We start from the raw sequence: 20,415 nt of genomic DNA, 5'->3' as shown, positions 1-20,415 counted from the left end.
GAAGAGTGACAGCATGGGATCCTCAAAGCAACTCTCCAAAGATCTGAAAACAAAGATTGTTGAGTCCCCTGGTTTAGGGGAAGGCTACAAAAAGCCATCTCAGAGGTTTAAACTGTCAGTTTCAACTGTAAGGAATGGAATCAGGAAATGGAAGGCCACAGGCACAGTTGCTGTTAAACCCAGCAGGTCTGGCAGACCAAGAAAAATACAGGAGCGGCATATGGTCAGGATTGTGAGAATGGTGACTGACAACCCACAGATCACCTCCAAAGACCTGCAAGAACATCTTGCTGCAGATGGTGTATCTGTACATCGTTCTACAATTCAGTGAAATTTGCACAAAGAACATCTGTATGGCAGGCCACAAACATAGTCGCTTGTTGTATGCAAATGCTCATTTAGACAAGCCAGATTCATTTTGGAACGAAGTGCTTTGGACTGATGAGACAAAAATGGAGTTATCTGGTCATAACAAAAAGCGCTTTTCATGGCGGAAGAAGAACACCGCATTCCAAGGAAAACACCTGCTACCTACTGTCACATTTGGTGGAGGTTCCATGATGCTGTGTGGCTAGTTCAGGGACTGGGGCCCTTGTTAAAGTCGAGGGTTGGATGAATTCAACTCAATATCAACAGATTCTTCAGGATAATGTTCAAGCATCAGTCACAAAGTTGAAGTTACGCAGGGTTTGGATATTCCAACGAGACAATGACCCAAAACACAGTTGGAAATCTACAAAGGCATTCATGCAGAGGGAAAAGTACAATGTTCTGGAATGGCCGTCACAGTCCCCTGACTTGAACATCATCGAAAATCTATGAGATGATTTGAAGCAGGCTGTCCATCACATTGAACTGAACTGGAGAGATTTTGTATGGAAGAATGGTCAACAATACCTCCATCCAGAATCCAGACACTCGTCAGAGGCTATAGGAGGACAGCGTCTAGAGGCAAAAGGAGGCTCAACTAAGTATTGATGTCATATCTCTGTTGGGGAGCCCACATTTATGCACCTGTCTAATTTTGTTATGATGCATATTGCATATTTTCTGTTAATCCAATAAACTTAATGTCACTGGTGAAATACTACTGTTTCCATAAGGCATGTCAGATATTAAAAGGAAGTTCAGCCAATGAGAAACAAAAATCCAAAGAATTAAGAGGAGTTCCCAAATTTTTTCATATGCCTGTATTATAATAGGAGCGCGAGTGTGGAGGAATAAAGATCGAGAAAGTGAATGGAGGTTAGTGGAGGAAAAAGCTGGAAGCTGAGAGCCAATGCCAGTGTGAATGATTATGAGCAGAAAGAGCAAGCTCGAGGTTAGCAGAAGGCCGCTGGGTAGTGAGACCTAGCGGGGTGTTTGGTTGGCACCCTTGGGCAGTCGGTAGTGGTTGCTCCCACTGAGCGTTAGTAACCGGAAGGAGGATGGCTCACCATGGAAGACTACAGGAGTCTGGGACTTGAGAAGTGAAAGCCCCAGTGTGAGTGCCCTGGTTGCTGGAGAGCCCAAGTCACGGTCTGGTGGAGCCCACAGAGCCAGGGTCCGGAAAGGCGAACAGTTCAGCAGAAGGCAGAGAAGGTCAGCTGCAGGTATGGTGACTCCCCTGGTTCATAGCCTGGATCGGAGTTGCCAGTAAAAAGAAGGCACCGGGCTTTGTTTTCAAAAGGACTGCTTCCAGCCATTGTTTTTAACCTCGTTTTAAAGGATCTATTTATTGTATTTTTAACCTCCACATTTTTCACTTGTTTTTAATGGATTATTTATTTAATTGACTGTTTGAATCACTGCACTCTTTATTTGGACACTGTTTTTTTGGTTTTGTTTTAAAAAAAAACAAAAAAAAACACTTTGCACCTTTTTGCACCTTCCTCTTGCTTCGTTGTTGACGTCTTCACTGTCCAGCTCATCCGATTACATTACCGACGGTGTCGGGTTGAAGAGCTCCCTAAACGGAGACGGGAGCATGGAACAGTACCCACGTTGTCATAAATATGTTCTGTAGTAGTGTGGGGTTGGTAGGAAAGTAATGTTGCCTGCCCTGTTCAATCTATCTATCTGTCTGTCCTTGTGCTGTGCTACCTGTCACAAATAGGTAATGAAATAATGTAAAAATATTTTTTGCTGTCTGTTGACCTATGTGTACCTTTTTAGTGCTTTTCCACACACTTGTATGTCTGAATCTCTCTTGACCGGCATTCCTATTCTCAAACACGTTTCTGTAACGCTGGTTTCTCAGACTCCATAATTATTTCTGAGGTGCCTTGCTTGCCTCCTGTCCACTTGCATTCATACCGTCTTTGTAGGCAACTCTCTCATTCTCTTTCTCATCTTTGTGTGTCTCACACTTGTAATTCCTCTTTTATTTGCATCATCACAGTTTGAGCAATCACACCAAAGACAAACTGAACAGTTGCGCCAGAGCCAAACTGAACAATCGGATTGCTCTAAGGGACACAACACACACACTTTATTGTTTTATTAAATAGTGGATTCATTTATTACAGTCATATCATTCAAGGATCAGTATATAGTCAAACGTCTCAGAAGAATGAAAATGGTTTCCATTCTAGCAGCATATAATAAATTAACTTGTTTTTAGTGTAGTTGCAAAGGAGGTGAGTTTTACAAGGTTTCAGAACTATTTACCTTTTAGTTTATTTCTTTTTTAGTGAGTAAAGCCTTTGATATTTAGATGCAGTTTTATTGCTGGCAGTGTTTTACAACTCCACTAAATGGTCAAATGTGTTTTCTTTCATTGCAGCGCTTGTTTCAAAAACCACAGCCATTCATTCATTTACTTCACCACATACTTAATGTGCAATAAAGACGTGGCACTTGAATAAAACATAAACTGCAAAAAGAAATGTGGATTCATTGCCTATCTGTAAAAAGCTTAACTGTGGTTGTGTGCATTTTTGGGGCTGTTAGGGTCTTTGGTATGGGTGCTGGTGGGGTGGGGGCATTTGGTTCCCATCGGGACACTACAGTGTGGGAGGCTACATTCTTGTTTGATACGGTGTATGGCATGTATATAACTTCCATTCCGTGAAAACCATCCATTTAGCTGGTACACCATGTGGACAAAGCTTATAGACATCTGACCATCACGCCTACAAGATCTTGTTGAGCATCCCATTCCAAAACCATGGGGCATTAGTACAGAGATTTTGGATTGTGTCTGTGGGAGTTTGTGCCCTTTCATCCCAATGAACATTTGGGAGGTCAGATACTGATGGTGGATGAGGACAACTGGCTTACAGTCGATGTTCCAGTTCATCCCAAAGAGTTGAGGTCAGGACTCTGTGTAGGCCAATTAAGTTCCCCCATGTCTTCACAGATTCTGGTTTTATGGGGGCTCAGTCATGTTGGAACAGAAAAGGGCTTTCGCTTAACTGTTACCATAAATTTGGAAGCGCACAATTGTCTGAAATGTCTTTGTCTGCTCTAGCATTAACAGTACAATTCACTGGAACCGTGTGGCCTAGCTCGAATCCCATCATTATTCCTCCTCCACCAAACTTGACAATAGCAATCATGCATTACAGTAGTAATCATGCAGTTCAGAAGGTAGAAAATCCAGATTTGTTCATCAGGTAGTGAAGCGTGACTCCACTCTGGCCGACGCTTGGCATTGCACACAATGATCTTAGGCTTGTATGCAGCTGCTCAGCCATTGAAACCAGGTTCGTGAAGTTCTCAGCGCACAGTTCTTGAACTCCTGCTACTTCCAGGGGCAGTGTGTGGAACCCTGCTGTGAGAGATGTAGCAGAGGGCAGGACATTTTTTATCACTTGGTGGCTGAGCTGTTGCTCCTCAACGCTTCCACTTCACAATAATTGCAATTCTTAGCGGCACATCTAGCAGGGGGTTGAAATTTCACATACTGACTTGTGGCAAAGGTTGCCATCCTCTGACGCTGCCACGTGTGAAGTCCCTGAGCTCTTTAGTACGACCCCATGCTTGCCAATGGAGATTGAATGGCTGTGTGCTTGATTTGATGCACCTGGTAAGAATTTTGGTGGGGGGTGGTCGTCCGCATACTTCTGGCCATCTACTGTATGTTTTAGTTTCAGCATATTGAAGTTTAGGGATTATTTTCTCAGTTAGCTTTCAGCATTATGTTTTGTGTTTATGTTGCTTATTTTATAGCAAAGGTGGAAGTGCACTTAAGCATGAGTTGAATTGAACTTTCTGGTCCTATAAAATTGTGGATAATTTTACGTTACTGAACTCTTTAATGTCTCTGTGCCGGCGCATGCATTAGGATCATAAGGTGAAAGACTTTTTACATTTGTAAAACTCCATTACGCTCGTTCATCTGGTCTTTTCTGACTTTAGGATAGATGTGTTTACTGCAGCGTCTTTTCCATTTGTAGTTTTCTCACTTCTCCATGGTCAGCTCACTTTTACTTCTCTTGCATTGCATCACTGTGATCATAGGAAGCACGACAACTTCGCAAGGTTGTGTGTAAAGTATAAGGCCTGCGTGCAGCCCTGGTGAGGATGTAGGTGTCCTGACTTCTCTATTATACCAAGTTTACATGTCATTTTGAATAAATAATAACTTGTGATTTGTGTTTTTAAAGAACAAAGTAATAATCAACAAGAACTTGTTTGAGCACTGTGTCTCATTGTACTTCCTTTGGCAGCAATATCCTTACATGTAGGCCTGGGCAGAATTTATGCTTAGGTGAGTATATGGTTTAATGTAAATAAATGTAAAAGTAGGAAGCAAAAATTTTTGGATATTGGATGTACATGGAGGGTCCGAAACTTAAATGTACTGAATAGGGCAGGACGCGAGACTCCTAGAGGGATGCTTGTCATTGTCCACAACCAGATGGTGTGCAGCAGAGGCTGACAAAACTAATAGGCTCTTCACTGAGTTGCTATTGTACTAGGAACTCCACCATGCATTCATTCACCTCAGCATTCACTGCGTCATATGTGCCACGTGATGGCGACTTCTAGTAGAAGATGGTGTCAGTTGTGCACTAGAATGGGCAACACAAGTGACTGGGAACGTAGCTTGATAGTCAGCACTAGGCCTTTCAATTCCAGCATCTCCCCAATGGTTATCATCATGGGATTTTTACACACAACCATTTCAAGGGTTTATGGAGAATAGTGTGAATTACAGAACAACACTACCAGTGATAAGGTGATACTATGGACGAAAACTACTTGAGAGTGAGAGGAGTCAAATCAAGTGACTTTATTGTTATAACCTCCATACACTCAGTATTACGAGATACAGTGGTACAAAGTCATGTTCCTCAAGACCGCAGTGCAACATATTCATAAACACTGGACAAGTGCAAAACAGATTAAGAATTACAATGGGTATAGAAAAGAATCACACGGCAAAATTGACCACACAGTGACTGAAGGAGAAAAAGTGAATGTCCTTGTGTGGCCTTGTCAGACCCCTGGCCTAAACCCTCTTGAAAGTCTGTGGAGTGATTTGAGGTTAGCAGTCCACTAATGGCCACCATCCAGTTTGACCAAGTGGGCAAATATAGATGTGCAAAGTTGGTACAGAAGTGTCTCAACAGACTCGTGGCTGTAATCAGAGCAAAAGGGGCTTCCACAAAGTATTGACATTTGTGGGTGATCCTTTATCAATTCAAACTATTAATTTTTAATTTTTTATTTTTCCAAACTACTACTTATATATCTTTTGAGTTGGAGGTTATGGGTTGCATTGAGTAAATAAAACAGAAAAAATATTTTTGTGTGTGTTTTCAATTTAGGCTGTAAAGCAACAAAATGTGAATATTTTCAAAGTGGGTGATTCTTATCTATACCCACTGAATACTATACTGTAAATAAATCTATTATAATAAAAAAAATCTTGGGAGACGAGATTTTTTATCCTGTGACGAGACGTGACTTTTTCAGAGAGACACTTTCACGTCCTGCGATACGAGACTTCATGCCAAGAGATTTAGCCATGCCGGGGGCCGGAAATAAAAGCTAAAGAGTAGATGACAAAGTGGAACGTCGTAAAAAATTCAAAAACGTTGGCACGATACATATGCAGAGCAGGATAGAGATAATGGAAGTACGAAAATTTGAAAGTCTCAAAAAAAGGATAGTAAAGATCGCATTAGCGCGAACAAACGGAAACTATTACTTGGTGAAATAACGGAACAGCGAAAAGAGATCGCATATATTGTTCGGATTTAAATTTTAGGTTGGAGACTTAGTAATAATAATAATACATTTTATTTATATAGTGCCTTTTTCATGCTCAAGACACTTACAGATCATCTAATTTGTGTTGCCGTCAGAGAAAAGTAGTGTTTCTTCCCAATGAAGAGGCGTATCCGCGAGAATTAAAAAAATTTGTTGTTTGGTAAAAGTGAAATCCTGCGAGAGAAAATTTCAAACCCCACGAGACAAGACTTTATGCAAAGAGATTTGGAAAAGTCCCTCCCACATCTAAATCATTTAAAACCACGCACATGGATCAATCATTCCTCATTTGTGTGAATGCTATTGTCAGACACAGTTCGTGTAGAGAGAAAGAAACGATATTCACTCACGGGCAGTTATATGTTGCGTTGTCACGATGCAATTCTAGACACGAAATCAAAATTCAGTGTGATTTTGACGAAAAGATAAAAGCAAAAATGGACATAGGTGATATGAAAGAAGTATGTAGTTATCGTAAGCAGGAGACTTGTAGATCGTCTAATTCATGTTGCCATCGGGGATAAGTAGTGTTTCTTCCCAATGAAGAGGCGTATCCGTGAGAATTAAAAGTTTTGTTGTTTGCGAGCGGCAGAGACATAAAGTTGCTGTTGCGTAGCACAGGCAGGGGGGTTGGCGAGCGAAGCCCCCTAGTAGACTAATAAGTAATAGGGAAGTGAATAGATAGTAATAATTTGAAACACGTAGTAAATAATAACAACAGTAGTAACTAGTGTAACAAATGTATTACACTTAAATAAGCTGCTAGGAGCAGATCTGAGGCTGGGGGCATCATAAATGCTACCAGACACAACCAGGCAAATCACATCCAAAAAGCTGAATATAATATCATCACAAAATACACTTATAATAATAAAATTTATTGGGAGTTAACTTGAAGGGACTACTACAACCAAAGACCATGTTGGGTGTCAACAAAAATAAAAAGCATGTCTCTAGTGCACATAGAAGCATTAAAGTAAAATTTTGTATGTAAGGAGCAGTGCAAAGTGGGGAAAAAAAGTAAGGCGAGTTTGGAAACCAAAAAGTCGGTCCCACTTTTCAAAGAAACCGGAAATGTAATCAAAAATCCAGAAGTCGAAAGCAAAAGTAGGAGATCATGGACCAGGAAGACATAAAAAAAAGTTTCTTTCGTCAAAACCAAAACACAATCAAAACTTTAAAGTCGAAAAGGCAAGAGCAAGGATTCAATAATTGGGAAAAATTTTGAAACAACTGTAATCTCAAGGCTTATCCGTAAAACCTAGATGCTCAAACCAAATTTTAAATCGTTGTCCTAGCTATTTTATTTATAGATAAACTTTATTTATTTGTCTCCAGGAGAAATGTGGCTTTTTATTGAGCTTATTTAAAACATCAACAGTTGACTAAAGTGCAGTACACTTTCCATAAACACATCAATAAATATATAGATAAATAATTACACCAAAATATATAAATAAGTTAATATTTAAAAAAACAGTTCTCTTGTACAAGTTTAAGCTGAGTCAAAAAGAGAGGGTTTAAAAGTGACCAAAGATGAGATCTCGGCACGACCAGGGACTTCTTACCACAGTACCTGAGTGATCACAAGGAAGAGTACGGGTGTAAGAGGTTAGTAAGATAAGAATGGGCTAAACCCTCCAGAGACTTCAAAACAAACTATAAAACATTAACCCTGTAGCAAACTGGACACCAGTGATGAGACGCCAAGACTGGTGTGATGGGATTCTATTTTCATGTGCATAGTGGAAGACGAGCAATGGATGATTGATTAGCACCTGTGTGTAGTGAGTTGCAATAGTGAAACCGAGAAGAGGAATAAGCCACAGAAAAAGAGAAAGGACCTAAATATACTGTACTGTAGTAACAGAAAAAATAAAGGTAAAAAAATTCCTTACCTTTATTCCTTCTGATCTCTTTACAATGTCTAATTTCACTTCCATCGTGATGGTTTTCCTCCTCTTCTTCGAAGCACTACCATCTGAAGACTCTGACTTTCATTTTGGAGCCATAAGGGCCAATAAGTCACCAAACAAAGCAACGCAAACAGAACACTTGTACCACGCGCAACCAAACTAGTTCGCCAACTCCCTCATTCATACGCCGCGTTATTGCGTATTCTTCCACTGCGTGCAACCAAACTAGTTCGCCCACGTAGTCTGTAAGCATGACACTAACGCTGTAAACCGAAAACACTTAGGTCTCAATTTTTTTCAGTTTCTATGGGAGTGAGCGTTGTAAACTCGAAACGTTGTATGTCGAGACGTTGTAACCCGAGGACCCCCTGTACAGAAAGAAAAGCTAATACCCTGAGTAGATTGAAATAGGCTTTAACAGTGGAGTTCTTTTGTTTGCCGAATTTAAGGGCATGTTCAAAAATCATACCAAGATCTTTAATGAAAGGTTTACAATAGGTTGTCAGAGTGCGAAGGTTTCTTGTAGGAGCCCAAGTAAGATCAGCAGGTCCAAAACACACTTATCTCTGTTTTTGTTTTTTTTTTTGTTATATAGACTAAGAAAATTTAATGGCATCTATATTTTCATGTCTTTCAGCCATTCCAATAAGGGTTTATAGAGAATTTGCTTTGCTTCAGTAGAAGATGTATCTGTGTATCATCAGGGTCACTGCCTCTGGAGGACGGATCATGTCAACGGGATTGACAAAATGGCAGGGGGTAAAATTTAGATACATTTTTAGACCTTGTGAACTTGTGTCACACATGTGTGCCTTGGGGACAGCTTAAAGGCTCTGGTGGTGTGTAATTCAATGCTGATCCACAAGGTTTGACAGTGTATACTAACGCCTCTTCTTCCCACTATAGACCGGGAGTAACGTCAGAGGTGGTCGGGCTGTCAGTCATCCGGTCTGTAGAAGGAGGAAGAGAAGAGGTATTAGTATACACTGCCACCTTGTGGATCAGCCTTGAATTACCACCATCAAGACCCTTAAACTGTCCCCAAGGCGCACGTGTGTGACACTTGCAAACACTCAAAAGCTTTTTTGGGATCTCTGTGTGTGTCAAACCCCTATAGTTTATATATTACTCTTCTAGAACTTGCAGAATTAAATTTTTTGTGAATTGGAGATCATAACAACGGCATAGTTGAGGAGTAGAGAAAAGTTGCTTGGTCGTATGAATCCAGCGTCGTTTTGCCGATCAAAAGATCAGAACTTGCCCCATGCGCCATGAGTACTATTTGGTGTCAGCAGTACATGTCCATGACGACAATGTGATGGTGTGGGGATCCTGATGCCCACTGAAATAGGTCTGAACAGCAAGATGTATCTAAAAATCGTTGCCGAGGAAGTTCATCCTTTCACGGCTCTAAAATGAACCCTTTCTGCATGACAGCTTACTGATAGCTCCACTTCTACTTCACCTCCCGACATATGGCAGAAACACGTGGGCATACTCATTCATTAATAAGCTGCATACTTGGTAGACTTCCTACAACTTGGCAGCCTGCTTGTATGCCCAAGTGGTCTTTTCATTGCCATTTCTGCCATGACATTATAAAGCTCAGCTATTGTTGGTGTCTATGCTGTGTTGGATGTCTCCTGCTTTCAATTCTGTCTCAGTTTTCCATCTCTTGACTCTTTTACTTGTGGATTTTAAAAGCAACCATTAAAGCCAAAAGCCCCCTTACCACAGGTTTGTGTCATCGTTAACGTATACGGCTTATGAGACAACATGGTGACGTTTCCTGCCATCAGGTCTGTCCTCAGGGATCAGTGAAAATGGGTGACTGGGGTGGGGGGAAGGCTGTGTATGCGTCACAGTCATTTGGCAGAAGTCATGCTGCCCATCACATGCGTCTCTCAACTGTAACCCAACCTGCTAAGGTGGAACAGTGAGTAAACTTTGTCATTATCTTTGTTGTGTGCCAAGCTCTGTCAGACCAGTCTCAACTGGTATGATGTCATGCGCGATTGTGGCCTGATTTGATCATGCCACAATCGGGAATGACGCTCTGCCCTTTTTATATACCGACGGCCAAAGCGAGTGAGCGGCAGTAACCAGCTTTGAGAAGTCATTTTCCTCTAATGTGGGAAGATGCATTAACATCCCAAAATACTAAATGAGAAATCTGTCTATCATTAGTTGCTAATGTAAGCGAGGAAATCGCTAGCAGATTTCCTCCTGTAAACATTTATCATTTGAGCAGCGATTATTAAAACCCAGATGTCTGTCATGATCAAATATATTTGTTGGATTACAGCTGAAATTTTGAAAATCTAGCTTGGTTTCCTTTTTGGCAACGGTATCTGTCTGGATGGATTCACCCCCAGCACACCCCCCCTGAAACTTCTTTTTTTTTCTTTTCTTTTTTTTTTTTAATTCAGCAGCATTAACATATATAGTATGTGCACTCATAAGGAAAAAAATATTAAAAATTGAGTGAATCACACAAGTAGATCAGAGACATTATGTTATGATGTTCATGTGAACCCATCTTGAGCTTCTCCCTTCAGAGTGGCCATTTTTTGCAGATAGTTTTACAATGTCTATAAAAAGAGTCACACCTCAAAGTTTTCACATTTTATTTTTATACAACATTGAATTACAGTGGATTTAATTTGTGGTTTTTTTTTTTTTGACACTGATCAACTGTATTCATTTTTTTTTCCACATACAGTGGTACCTCTGGTCATGACCGTAATTCGTTCCGAAACTCTGGACACAACCCAATTTGGCCGCGACCCGAACGTAATTTCCCCATAAGATTGTATGTAAATACAGTTAATCTGTTCCAGACCGTATGAACTGTATGTAAATATATATATTTTTTAAGCACAAAAATAGTTCATTATACCATAGAATGCACAGTGTAATAGTAAACTAAATGTAAAAACATTGAATAACACAGAGAAAACCTTGAACAACTGAGAAAACTAACATTGTAAGAGTTGGCGCTATACCCTTACGAACCACTCGTAAACACTAAATTTATGAGTTTTAAGCACAGGAAAAAAAATTAAATGCCACTTCTCTTGTGAAACTTTTCACACCATCCTCTACTGGCTTTAAATTCCTCACCTTCGCCACTCGAAGAAGGATTTTTTTTTCAGCAAATCGGCATGAATCTCCCTGGCTTTCTCACATATGATCGCCTCGCTTATGCTAACCCCTGCAAGTTGCTTCTCATTCAACCACACTAGCAACAGTTTCTCCACCTCTTCCAGCGCTTGAGGCCTCTGTTTGGTTAACATTGTAACTCCTTTTGCAGCATCCGCTGCTTTGTTAGGCCCTGTATGTGCAAACAAAAGAAAATGGGAAATCGTTGGCGCATACGAATGCGCGTAGGGAAACTGGCCGCCAGTGTTTTTGTTCGCCACCAGAGCGTGTGGTCGTGAACAGATGCAAAATTTTGGCAAACTTTTTGATCGTAACCCGATTTGTACGTGTTCGGAAACATTCGTGACCAGAGGTTCTACTGTAGTCTTGTCCTTTGGTACTGTGTCTCTTTGGAGAATCATTGGGTTCCGCTGGTTTGACTTTGAGTTGCTCATGGAGTCCCGAATGAGGCACATTACCTGCATTGTGAGGGAGCGTCAGTTGCGGCACTACGGCCATGTGGTGCAATTACCAGGGGATGATCCGGCTCATTGTTGAAGACCTGAGTGGCTGAACCAGGCCTAGGGGACACCCACGTAACACCAGGCTGCAGCATATAGGTTGTCATTTCTGGAGGGTGGGACTGGACCATGTGTCTGCCTGGAGGGTTACCAAACAGGGTCCTGAGCGGTTTCATCGTGTGGTGGGTGGGGCAACACGCTGTACCAGTGCATCCTCCCCAAAGTGACCTGACCTGATAGTCCCGCTTTAGGAACTCATCACCTCGGTTCATCTCTCCAAACAAACATTGGATATGTATTTGCTTGGAAGTCTTCAGTGTATCATGGCTTGAGCTTCAGTATAAAGTCCTTAAAGCTATGTCCACACTTACTGGTGTTTTCAGTCTCAGTCCACACTAACGTTTTCATATTGTTCACAAATGTGACTAAAACGACTGTAAATGCATATATTGTAGCCATTTTCCTACGTTGGGCATCAGCAGAAGTGGTGTCCTCCACGCAAGACATTCATTTACAGCTTGCATTTACACATGGTGAATCCTAAAAATGAAAAAAAAAAATAGTTTTACTTGTATTAATGATGAGGTGGAATTGTTTTTGAGAGTAATGTGTGAGTATAAGGTGAACCAAGCGGCTGAGAAAATGAAATGAGCAGGATCCAATCAGTGAAGGGCCACGCAGTGAGCACAAACCAATCAGTGTGCAGTTAAGAGTCCGCATTTTCACAGCTCTCCATTTTCTCCCATCCTCACTTCAACACTGTGCTGGTATTTTCCGAAATATATAGCAGAAATATCAATAAAAATGAAAATGCATAGCTATAACATAACAATAACTCCTTTTTTTCAAAGAGGTATGTAGGGTCCTTATTGTCGCGTGTTTATCACTGCTTGGTTTTCATAGACTCCTGCAAAGAGTTGTACAATGTCACATCCAGCAATTTCTGTCATTTTCATGTACAGCTTATGGTGTCTATGTACACAGAAAGCAAGAGTTGTGGAGAATAATATTTAGCGTACAGAGCAGAGAGTCTCCAGCCTTTTTTCCCCTAAGAGCTACTTTTACAAAATGAAAATGGCCGAGAGCTACTCATGTTTTCTAACGTTTATTCTCATCGCTTATTTCAACCCAAACAAAAAGAATAAGCTTTTTTTTGTCTGAACATTTACAAAAGGTTGGTGTCCACAACTCACATTTTGCAATTGCATTAAAACATCGCAAAAAAATATTTAGTTCACCAGCAAGTACATTTTGTATGTCTGTATGCATTTTCTGTTTCACACTGTTGAATTAAAACATGAATGCTGTCAAAACAGAACAATGAATATCCAAATATACAGCTATGACTTATTCATTTGTCATTTTGTCACGTGTCACTGTTTCATTTTATTCAAAGGTCCAGTTGCATGTGTGACATGTCTTTTAGTTAGTCAGATGACTGGCACAGCATGGAGTCAGCAAGAGAGCCAGGTGTATGGTGGAGTGGAGCCCCTCAGGTTCACTCTTAAGGAGTCATTTAAATGTTTGTCTGTTAGTCTTGTTCTGAACTTTGATTTCATGACATTCAGGTCAGACTCGCAGAGGTATGGAGACCTAAACAAAGCAGACATTTTCAGAGCTGCTTGGTGAAGATTCTTATAGTTGTCTGGCTCTACTAAGCTCCAGAAATGCTGAGAATGCTGTTGAGACTTTAACTGCACATTATTTTGAAGGTTTACTAATATATGTATATATGTACATATATGTATGTCTGTCCGCTTTTCACGAGAGAACTACTTAACGGATTTAGATTGGGTTTTTTTCTATAATTTGCTTGAACATTCCGGTTGATCTTGCGGCTTCTCTCCTTTCGCTATGTATCATAGTTCGCTTGCAGTGCAGATTTATTTGCGTGAATTCAAGAAACAGCTTCGGGGCATGTCCCTTAACTCCGCTTAGCTAGCGAACGAGAGAACAGTTGAATTCAACTTTGTTTGATATTTAAAATAAAGTGTTATTTAGGTCTTGATGAGTTTGAGTCCGGATATTCTCTTAAGAGTATGCCACATTGAAAAGATACCTTTAACTAAAAGATAACTAAATAGATCATCATTTCACCCCACTTTCTCCTGTATCAATCTATGGTTAACCTGGTACAACACTCTACTACATTGAAAAGATGGCTTGCAATTCAGATTGTGGATCGTGATATGATTTTTTGGAAAGATCGCCCACCCCTAATTTGACTAATCAAGTTTTCTAATTTATGTAGGATTCATGAACCCTTTGGCGAGCTACTTGGAAAGGGTTTGCCAGCTACCGGTAGCTCACGAGTGACTTGTTGCAGACTCCTGGTATAGAGTAATGTTTTTTTTATTGGTGTCTAACAGTATGGTGTTATAAAGAGAAAGAAGCTTTATAACCAGTTATTTTGCTCTGGCTCATTTATGACCCAACTAGATCAGATAGGGACTTTCTGTTTTGTTCTGGCCATCTGTGACGGGGATGAGGAAAAGCTGACGAAAGTAGGACATGTCAGAGGCATTATTTTAGTTTGTATGAGCTTACAAGCTCATCCCCACAAGGAAGAAAGCCTGGACTTGGATGGAAGGTTTGAGATGGCAGTGTACTCCTTAATCACCTGTATATCCTTCTTTTCTTGTTTGTCTGAATTTACGTTTGTGCATTCCTTGAAACTGGAGATGTTGATATTGTAATGTTGGTAGGAGCAAAACATGATCTTAGACTTGTGGGGGTCTGTATCTGTCTGAGTTGAGCCATTGGGATCTACAAACTCCCACTTGTGCAAGAGGTGTGTCAAGGACCATTAGAATTAGATAAATGAGGCCTACAAATGTTCTCTGCCATTTTCCATCCTGAAAAGAGGAGGACAGGCCATGTTGTCTATTTCTGCTCCTGTGTGGCCTTTGAAAGGAGTGGCAAAGACCAAGCCAAACCGGAAACTAAACAACATACAGTAAGACAGCCACCTGATAGTACGTATTTGGATGTTAGATAAACCGCTACTTATGTTGTAATATTTTTGTCACGCTCATTTTACTTAATTATTTTATGCATATTATCTATAATACATGAATTCATCTTAAACTTTCTCTCCTGACTTTGATGGCACTCTATACAATTGCCCTGGGGTTTTAGAATGTCAAAAAATACATCTTATTTTTTTGCATAGTGGACTGCACTGAGTGCAGATGCAGAGCAATTGTGAAAAATTCTCAGTTAAAATACAAGTGTAAATTGTACTAATTACTGAATACAGATCTCAAAATGAGGGAACAATAGCAGTCAACCATGGCACTGTGGTAAGAATTTACGATTTGGAATATTCTGTTAAGAATTTTGTAATAAAGAGTATAAAGGGGGAGTATAAGGGTGACCCGAGGACTCTACCACAAGAAAATGGCTACTAATTCATAATTTACAAATCAAGTATGTATTTTACTGGTTTCTTGATCCAGAACATAAGGTCGAAACCTATTCCAGTATCATTAGACAACAAATCAGGCCGGGCTACTAGTCCACTGCAAGTCCCACTCACACATCCATCCATGAATCCATACTCCATTGGGCCCTTAAGCAAGGCTGTTAACCTGTAAATTGCTCTAGGGTCGACCCTCAAAAAAAGACAGTGTCCCCTGAGTATTAGTGAGTATATCAAATCAAAAATCCCCACATAGGGCCAAACTAGAATCACGCAACCTGTACCCCATAACAGGCTTAATTGGTGGAACCTGTCGGAGATGCTATCAAGTTGACCACAAATGCAAATAAAGGTGAATGAGGGGAGATTACAGCTGCATGTGCTGCAGGATTATTCAGGAGGGTTTACAGTGGTCCCTCGCTGTATCGCGCTTCGCCTTTCGCGGCTTCACTCTATCGCGGATTTTATATGTAAGCATATTTAAATATATATCGCGGATTTTTTGCTGGTTCGCGGATTTCTGAGGACAATGGGTCTTTTAATTTCTGGTACATGCTTCCTCAGTTGGTTTGCCCAGTTGATTTCATACAAGGGACGCTATTGGCAGATGGCTGAGAAGCTACCCAACTTACTTTCTCTCTCTTGCGCTGACTTTCTCTGATCCTGACATAGGGGGTGTGAGCAGGGGGGCTGTTCGCACACCTAGACGATACGGACGCTCATCTAAAAATGCTGAAAGATTATCTTCACGTTGCTACCTTCTGTGTGCAGCTGCTTAGTGAAGCGACATGCTGCACGGTGCTTCGCATACTTAAAAGCTCAAAGGGCACGTATTGATTTTTCACTGTTTTGTTTTTCTCTGTCTCTCTCTCTCCCTGCTCCTGACGGAGGGGGTGTGAGCTGCCGCCTTCAACAGCTTTGTACCGGCGGTGCTTCGCATACTTAAAAGACAAACAGCCCTATTGATTTGTTTGCTTTCCTCTCTCTCCTTACGCGCACTCCTTTGAAGAGGAAGATATGTTTGCATTCTTTTAATTGTGAGACAGAACTGTCATCTCTGTCTTGTCATGGAGCACAGTTTAAACTTTTGAAAAAGAGACAAATGTTTGTTTGCAGTGTTTGAATAACGTTCCTGTCTCTCTACAACCTCCTGTGTTTCTGCGCAAATCTGTGACCCAAGCATGACAATATAAAAATAACCATATAAACATATGGTTTCTACTTCGCGGATTTTCTTATTTCGCGGGTGGCTCTGGAACGCAACCCCCGCGATGGAGGAGGGATTACTGTAATTAAAAGAAGTAATCGGCAGCAAAAACTCGTCGCTAATTTAGAAGATGGTAAGAATGAAAACCTGCAGCCACTGCGGCACTCGAGGCCTGGAGTTCGCCACCCCTGTTCTAGATGCTAACCCCATGTTAATATTGTGCTGTGAAAAGCTAAAAGGGCAGGTGTATAGCATCCTCTAATACGGCTTATGCATGGCATGACCCTGACTTTTAGACTGATGTACTTTGCTGAGTAATCATCTTTTTTTTTGGAATGGATACCTTATATATTTGGCCTCAGATTTAGCCCGGCTTCTCACATTATTTTTCATCATCTCATTCTGTTTTAAACACATCGTCTTTTTTGCCTTTTCTATTTAGTGAATCTTTGCCAGAACTTGCTCATGTGCTCAGCAGGTCCTGTTAGTGGAAAGCAGAGAAATTTGAGATGTGGTAGTGGCTGCCAGTGCCAGCGATTTAATTTTCCGGCGATGCCCTGGCAGTAACGAGTAGTAGTCATCAATACTACTTCTTCTCTTCATTTTTCTTTTTTTTTTTAAATTTTATTTTTCCACTGCCTTTATCAACAAGTGTCAGTCCAAGTTTGTCACTTCTGGTGAATGATGGGCTTTGGAGAAAGGAGGCAGACCTCATTATCTGCTTCTCACCTGCACCCAGACACGGAGGGAGTGCCGATGAAGCCATTAGCTGCATTCCTATTGGCACGACAGCAAAGTCAAATACATCTGTGTCTTATTTTCTTTCCTGGCGCAATCACTCGAGTGAGCTAAGCGGGCATGACCAAATTTGGCAACTCTAAAAACACTTTGGCAAAGTCTTCCATCGGGAAGGCTTGAGAGGCTGTGGCTGCTTTTGCTTTCTCGCTGCCCATTCTTAAGAAGCAAAGTTATTGGAAAGCATCTGCTTCACATGAAGGAACAGCAGCGAGCGCAGGTCTTAGCTGAATTAGAGGAATTAGAGGCATTAGTGGGGGGGGGGATCTGAGCAGTAGGTTTGAATGTGTGTTTGCGTTTGTCATGGTAACACAAAGCAGACTAAGGAGGGCTTCCTGGGGTGCAGCTCTAGCTGCGAGATCATCCAGGTTTTTATGACTGGAGGCCAGGATGCTGCTCAGTCCAGTCCTCGGACACATTTGTTACCTTTCAGTGCTGCGGCCTACCGGTTCAGGTGCCTTCATATTGGAGTGTCTCCGTGTGTTCATCTGGATTTGTTGGCATAGCCTAAAAGAATGGGTTTCTGCCTTGTGCTTATTGGTACCCTAATAGGCTGCTGTTCTCTCCTTCTCTGACCTGGACAAGTGGCCTGTTTTATCATAGATGAACAGATCGTCTCTGTAGCCCTCATATGTGACAAAGACGCAGCTGCAATTTGCTGCTCCACTTATGGTCACTGTCAAGGTTGACTGCTACTTTGGCTAAGCATGTCTTCTTTCTCTTGCATCTGTAAACCCAGGCAACAAGATAGAGTAAGAGAGAAGGTTTACACTTCAGTTCATGCATAACATCCATCCATCCATTTTCCAATCCGCTGAATCTGAACACAGGGTCACGGGGGTCTGCTGGAGCCAATCCCAGCCAACACAGGGCACAAGGCAGGAACCAATCCCGGGCAGGGTGCCAACCCACCGCAGTACACACACACCCACACACCAAGCACACACTAGGGCCAATTTAGAATCGCCAATCCACCTAACCTGCATGTCTTTGGACTGTGGGAGGAAACCCACGCAGACACGGGGAGAACATGCAAACTCCACGCAGGGAGGACCCGGGAAGCGAACCCAGGTCCTCAGGTCTCCCAACTGCGAGGCAGCAGCTGTACCCACTGCGCCACCGTGCTGCCCTCATGCATATCATATTAACTTGAAATCTCTTCTTGTTAGGTCTTCTTGTTAGGAGGCTAGGCGGTTCTTTGTCTTAGTAATCTCATTGGTCTCTGATGAGTCAGGGATTGGATAAGAGAGACTTCTGGGCTTCCCTAGGGGCTCTGAATTTATGCCCGTCTTGTGTTTTCATGATGCACCTCTTGGACCAATGGGGACATCATAACGTAAGGGCGACTCTCCTGTCATGTTCAGGCCTTATGCCCTTTCACCAATCCTGTACTGGCATGACTTGACCTCTACCAACTCACCTATTCACTGTGATATGTGGCTTATGTCCTTGGAATTTCTACCAGCTTAGCCTTTCACAGTACACCATGTTCTAGGTCAGACCTGTTTTTTTGTCCTTCCATGTAAAGGTCCCTAATTATTATTTTACTCTGGTTCTAATCCAGTATGTGGTGTGGAGAGAAGATTAAATATGTTAAATGTAACCCCAGATCTGTTCAACCCCACTCATTATCCGAATACAGTCGACCCTTTATATACGGCCGGCCTGACATGCGAACAACTTGATTTATGACCAAAATTTTTGTTTTGATTTACGACCAACATCTTGCGTTACAACCTGAATGCGGTCACGTGTACCGCTTGTGCGATTGTAAACAAACAGCTGAGAGCGTTTGTAAGCGTTGGTTGGAATCCAGATACATGTGTTTGTGGACGTAATTTCGGTCAGTGCAGTGATTTATATAATTTATTTCAATAACTGCTAAGGAAGGAAGAGAAGGTAAAGAAAGCGATCACAATCGAAACGAAGAAGGAAATTGTGCGGAAATATGAGAGTGGTGTTCGTGTGACCGACCGATCTCGCTAATATGTACAGCATGTCGACAATTTTACAAAGAAAAGATTTGTATAAGGAGGCTCCTTCCAAACAATAACCACCTTCCATTTCATTCTCCTTCTCCTCCCTTCCTGCAGCCCAAAGATGTCAAATTAAATGGTGAGTACAGTATGAAATTGTTGTTTCTGGTAAGCTAGGCACTTTCTGGTTAGTACATTAGAAAAATTATTAGTGTTTTGGTAAATTATGCACGTTATACAACATTTTTTATTATGAAAAGGCTAAGTAAGTGTTGCTGTGGAGGTTTGGAATGCATTATGGGTATTTCCATTATTTCTTATGGGAAAAATAGTCTTGACTTACAACCAACTTGAGTTACAACCAGCCCTCGCGAACGAATTAAGTTCGTAAGTCAAGGGTCCACTGTACCTGCCCAGTCAGTGTGCAGATTTGTGGTGGTGAGTGAAAACCAGCTGTCCTTTACTAAACCATCACTCATTCGGGCAAATTCACTCTGTATAATACCTAAAAGATCAAACCAGGTCTGTAGCACCATCTCCTGGTTCAAGGTTTGGTCTTGTCAGCTCTGTACTGGCAGCATGTGTGACCGAGCCAGCGCAGAAGATTTAAAATTGAGCACCACACCTTTTGTTCAACCACCTGAGATGGGCACATGTCACTCCTCTTTTTAGGTTACTACACTCGCTCCATGTAGCAGCACACATTACGTTCAAATCCTTGATGCTTGCCAACAAATTTAATCCTTTGGTCAATCACCAGTGTATACGAAGACACTCGTGAGGTCCTCTGCTCCTTCTTGCCAGCTCAAATGCTGATGAACAGCATCTGGTGATGCTGTCTCTGAGTGGCAAGACATTTCAATCCAGGCTGTCTTCATGTGTAGTTGAGCTGGTGGAACAAGGTGTTCACCACTGTTTGAACTGTTGACTCCCTCAATGTGTTTAAGAATCGTTTGAAGACTTTCTTGTTGTGTGAGTGTCCGTCTAATCCAGTGCATCCTAAATGTTTTCTGTCATGGCCCAATTTTGCCTTTTTTTGAGTCTTCGAGACCCATAATAGCTGCCAACAGTTATTCTTTTCCCTCTTCAAGAATCCTGGCCGACAGTTACTCCTATTCCTCTTGGAGAATCTGTGCCAACAGTTGTGGGGTGGGAGAAGGTTTGGAATGTGGTACCCCTTGGAGAATCACCAACGCATGTCATCGAGGAGTACTGGAGTTAACTTAAGATACTCGTG

At 41.5% G+C, this 20,415-nt stretch overlaps 1 protein-coding gene across 1 annotated transcript in view; it reads left to right on the top strand.

Moving 5' to 3' along the window:
• mapkap1 (MAPK associated protein 1) overlaps window positions 1–20,415 on the top strand; it is a 438,131-nt gene that overhangs the window by 179,489 nt on the left and 238,227 nt on the right. The gene's annotated exons all lie outside the window — the stretch shown is intronic.

Source organism: Erpetoichthys calabaricus, chromosome 9 (assembly GCF_900747795.2).
Source record: "Erpetoichthys calabaricus chromosome 9, fErpCal1.3, whole genome shotgun sequence".
Classification (NCBI taxonomy): Eukaryota; Metazoa; Chordata; class Cladistia; order Polypteriformes; family Polypteridae; genus Erpetoichthys; species Erpetoichthys calabaricus.
Note: the sequence above shows the minus strand (reverse complement) of the source record. Positions and strands in the feature narration are given on the sequence as shown.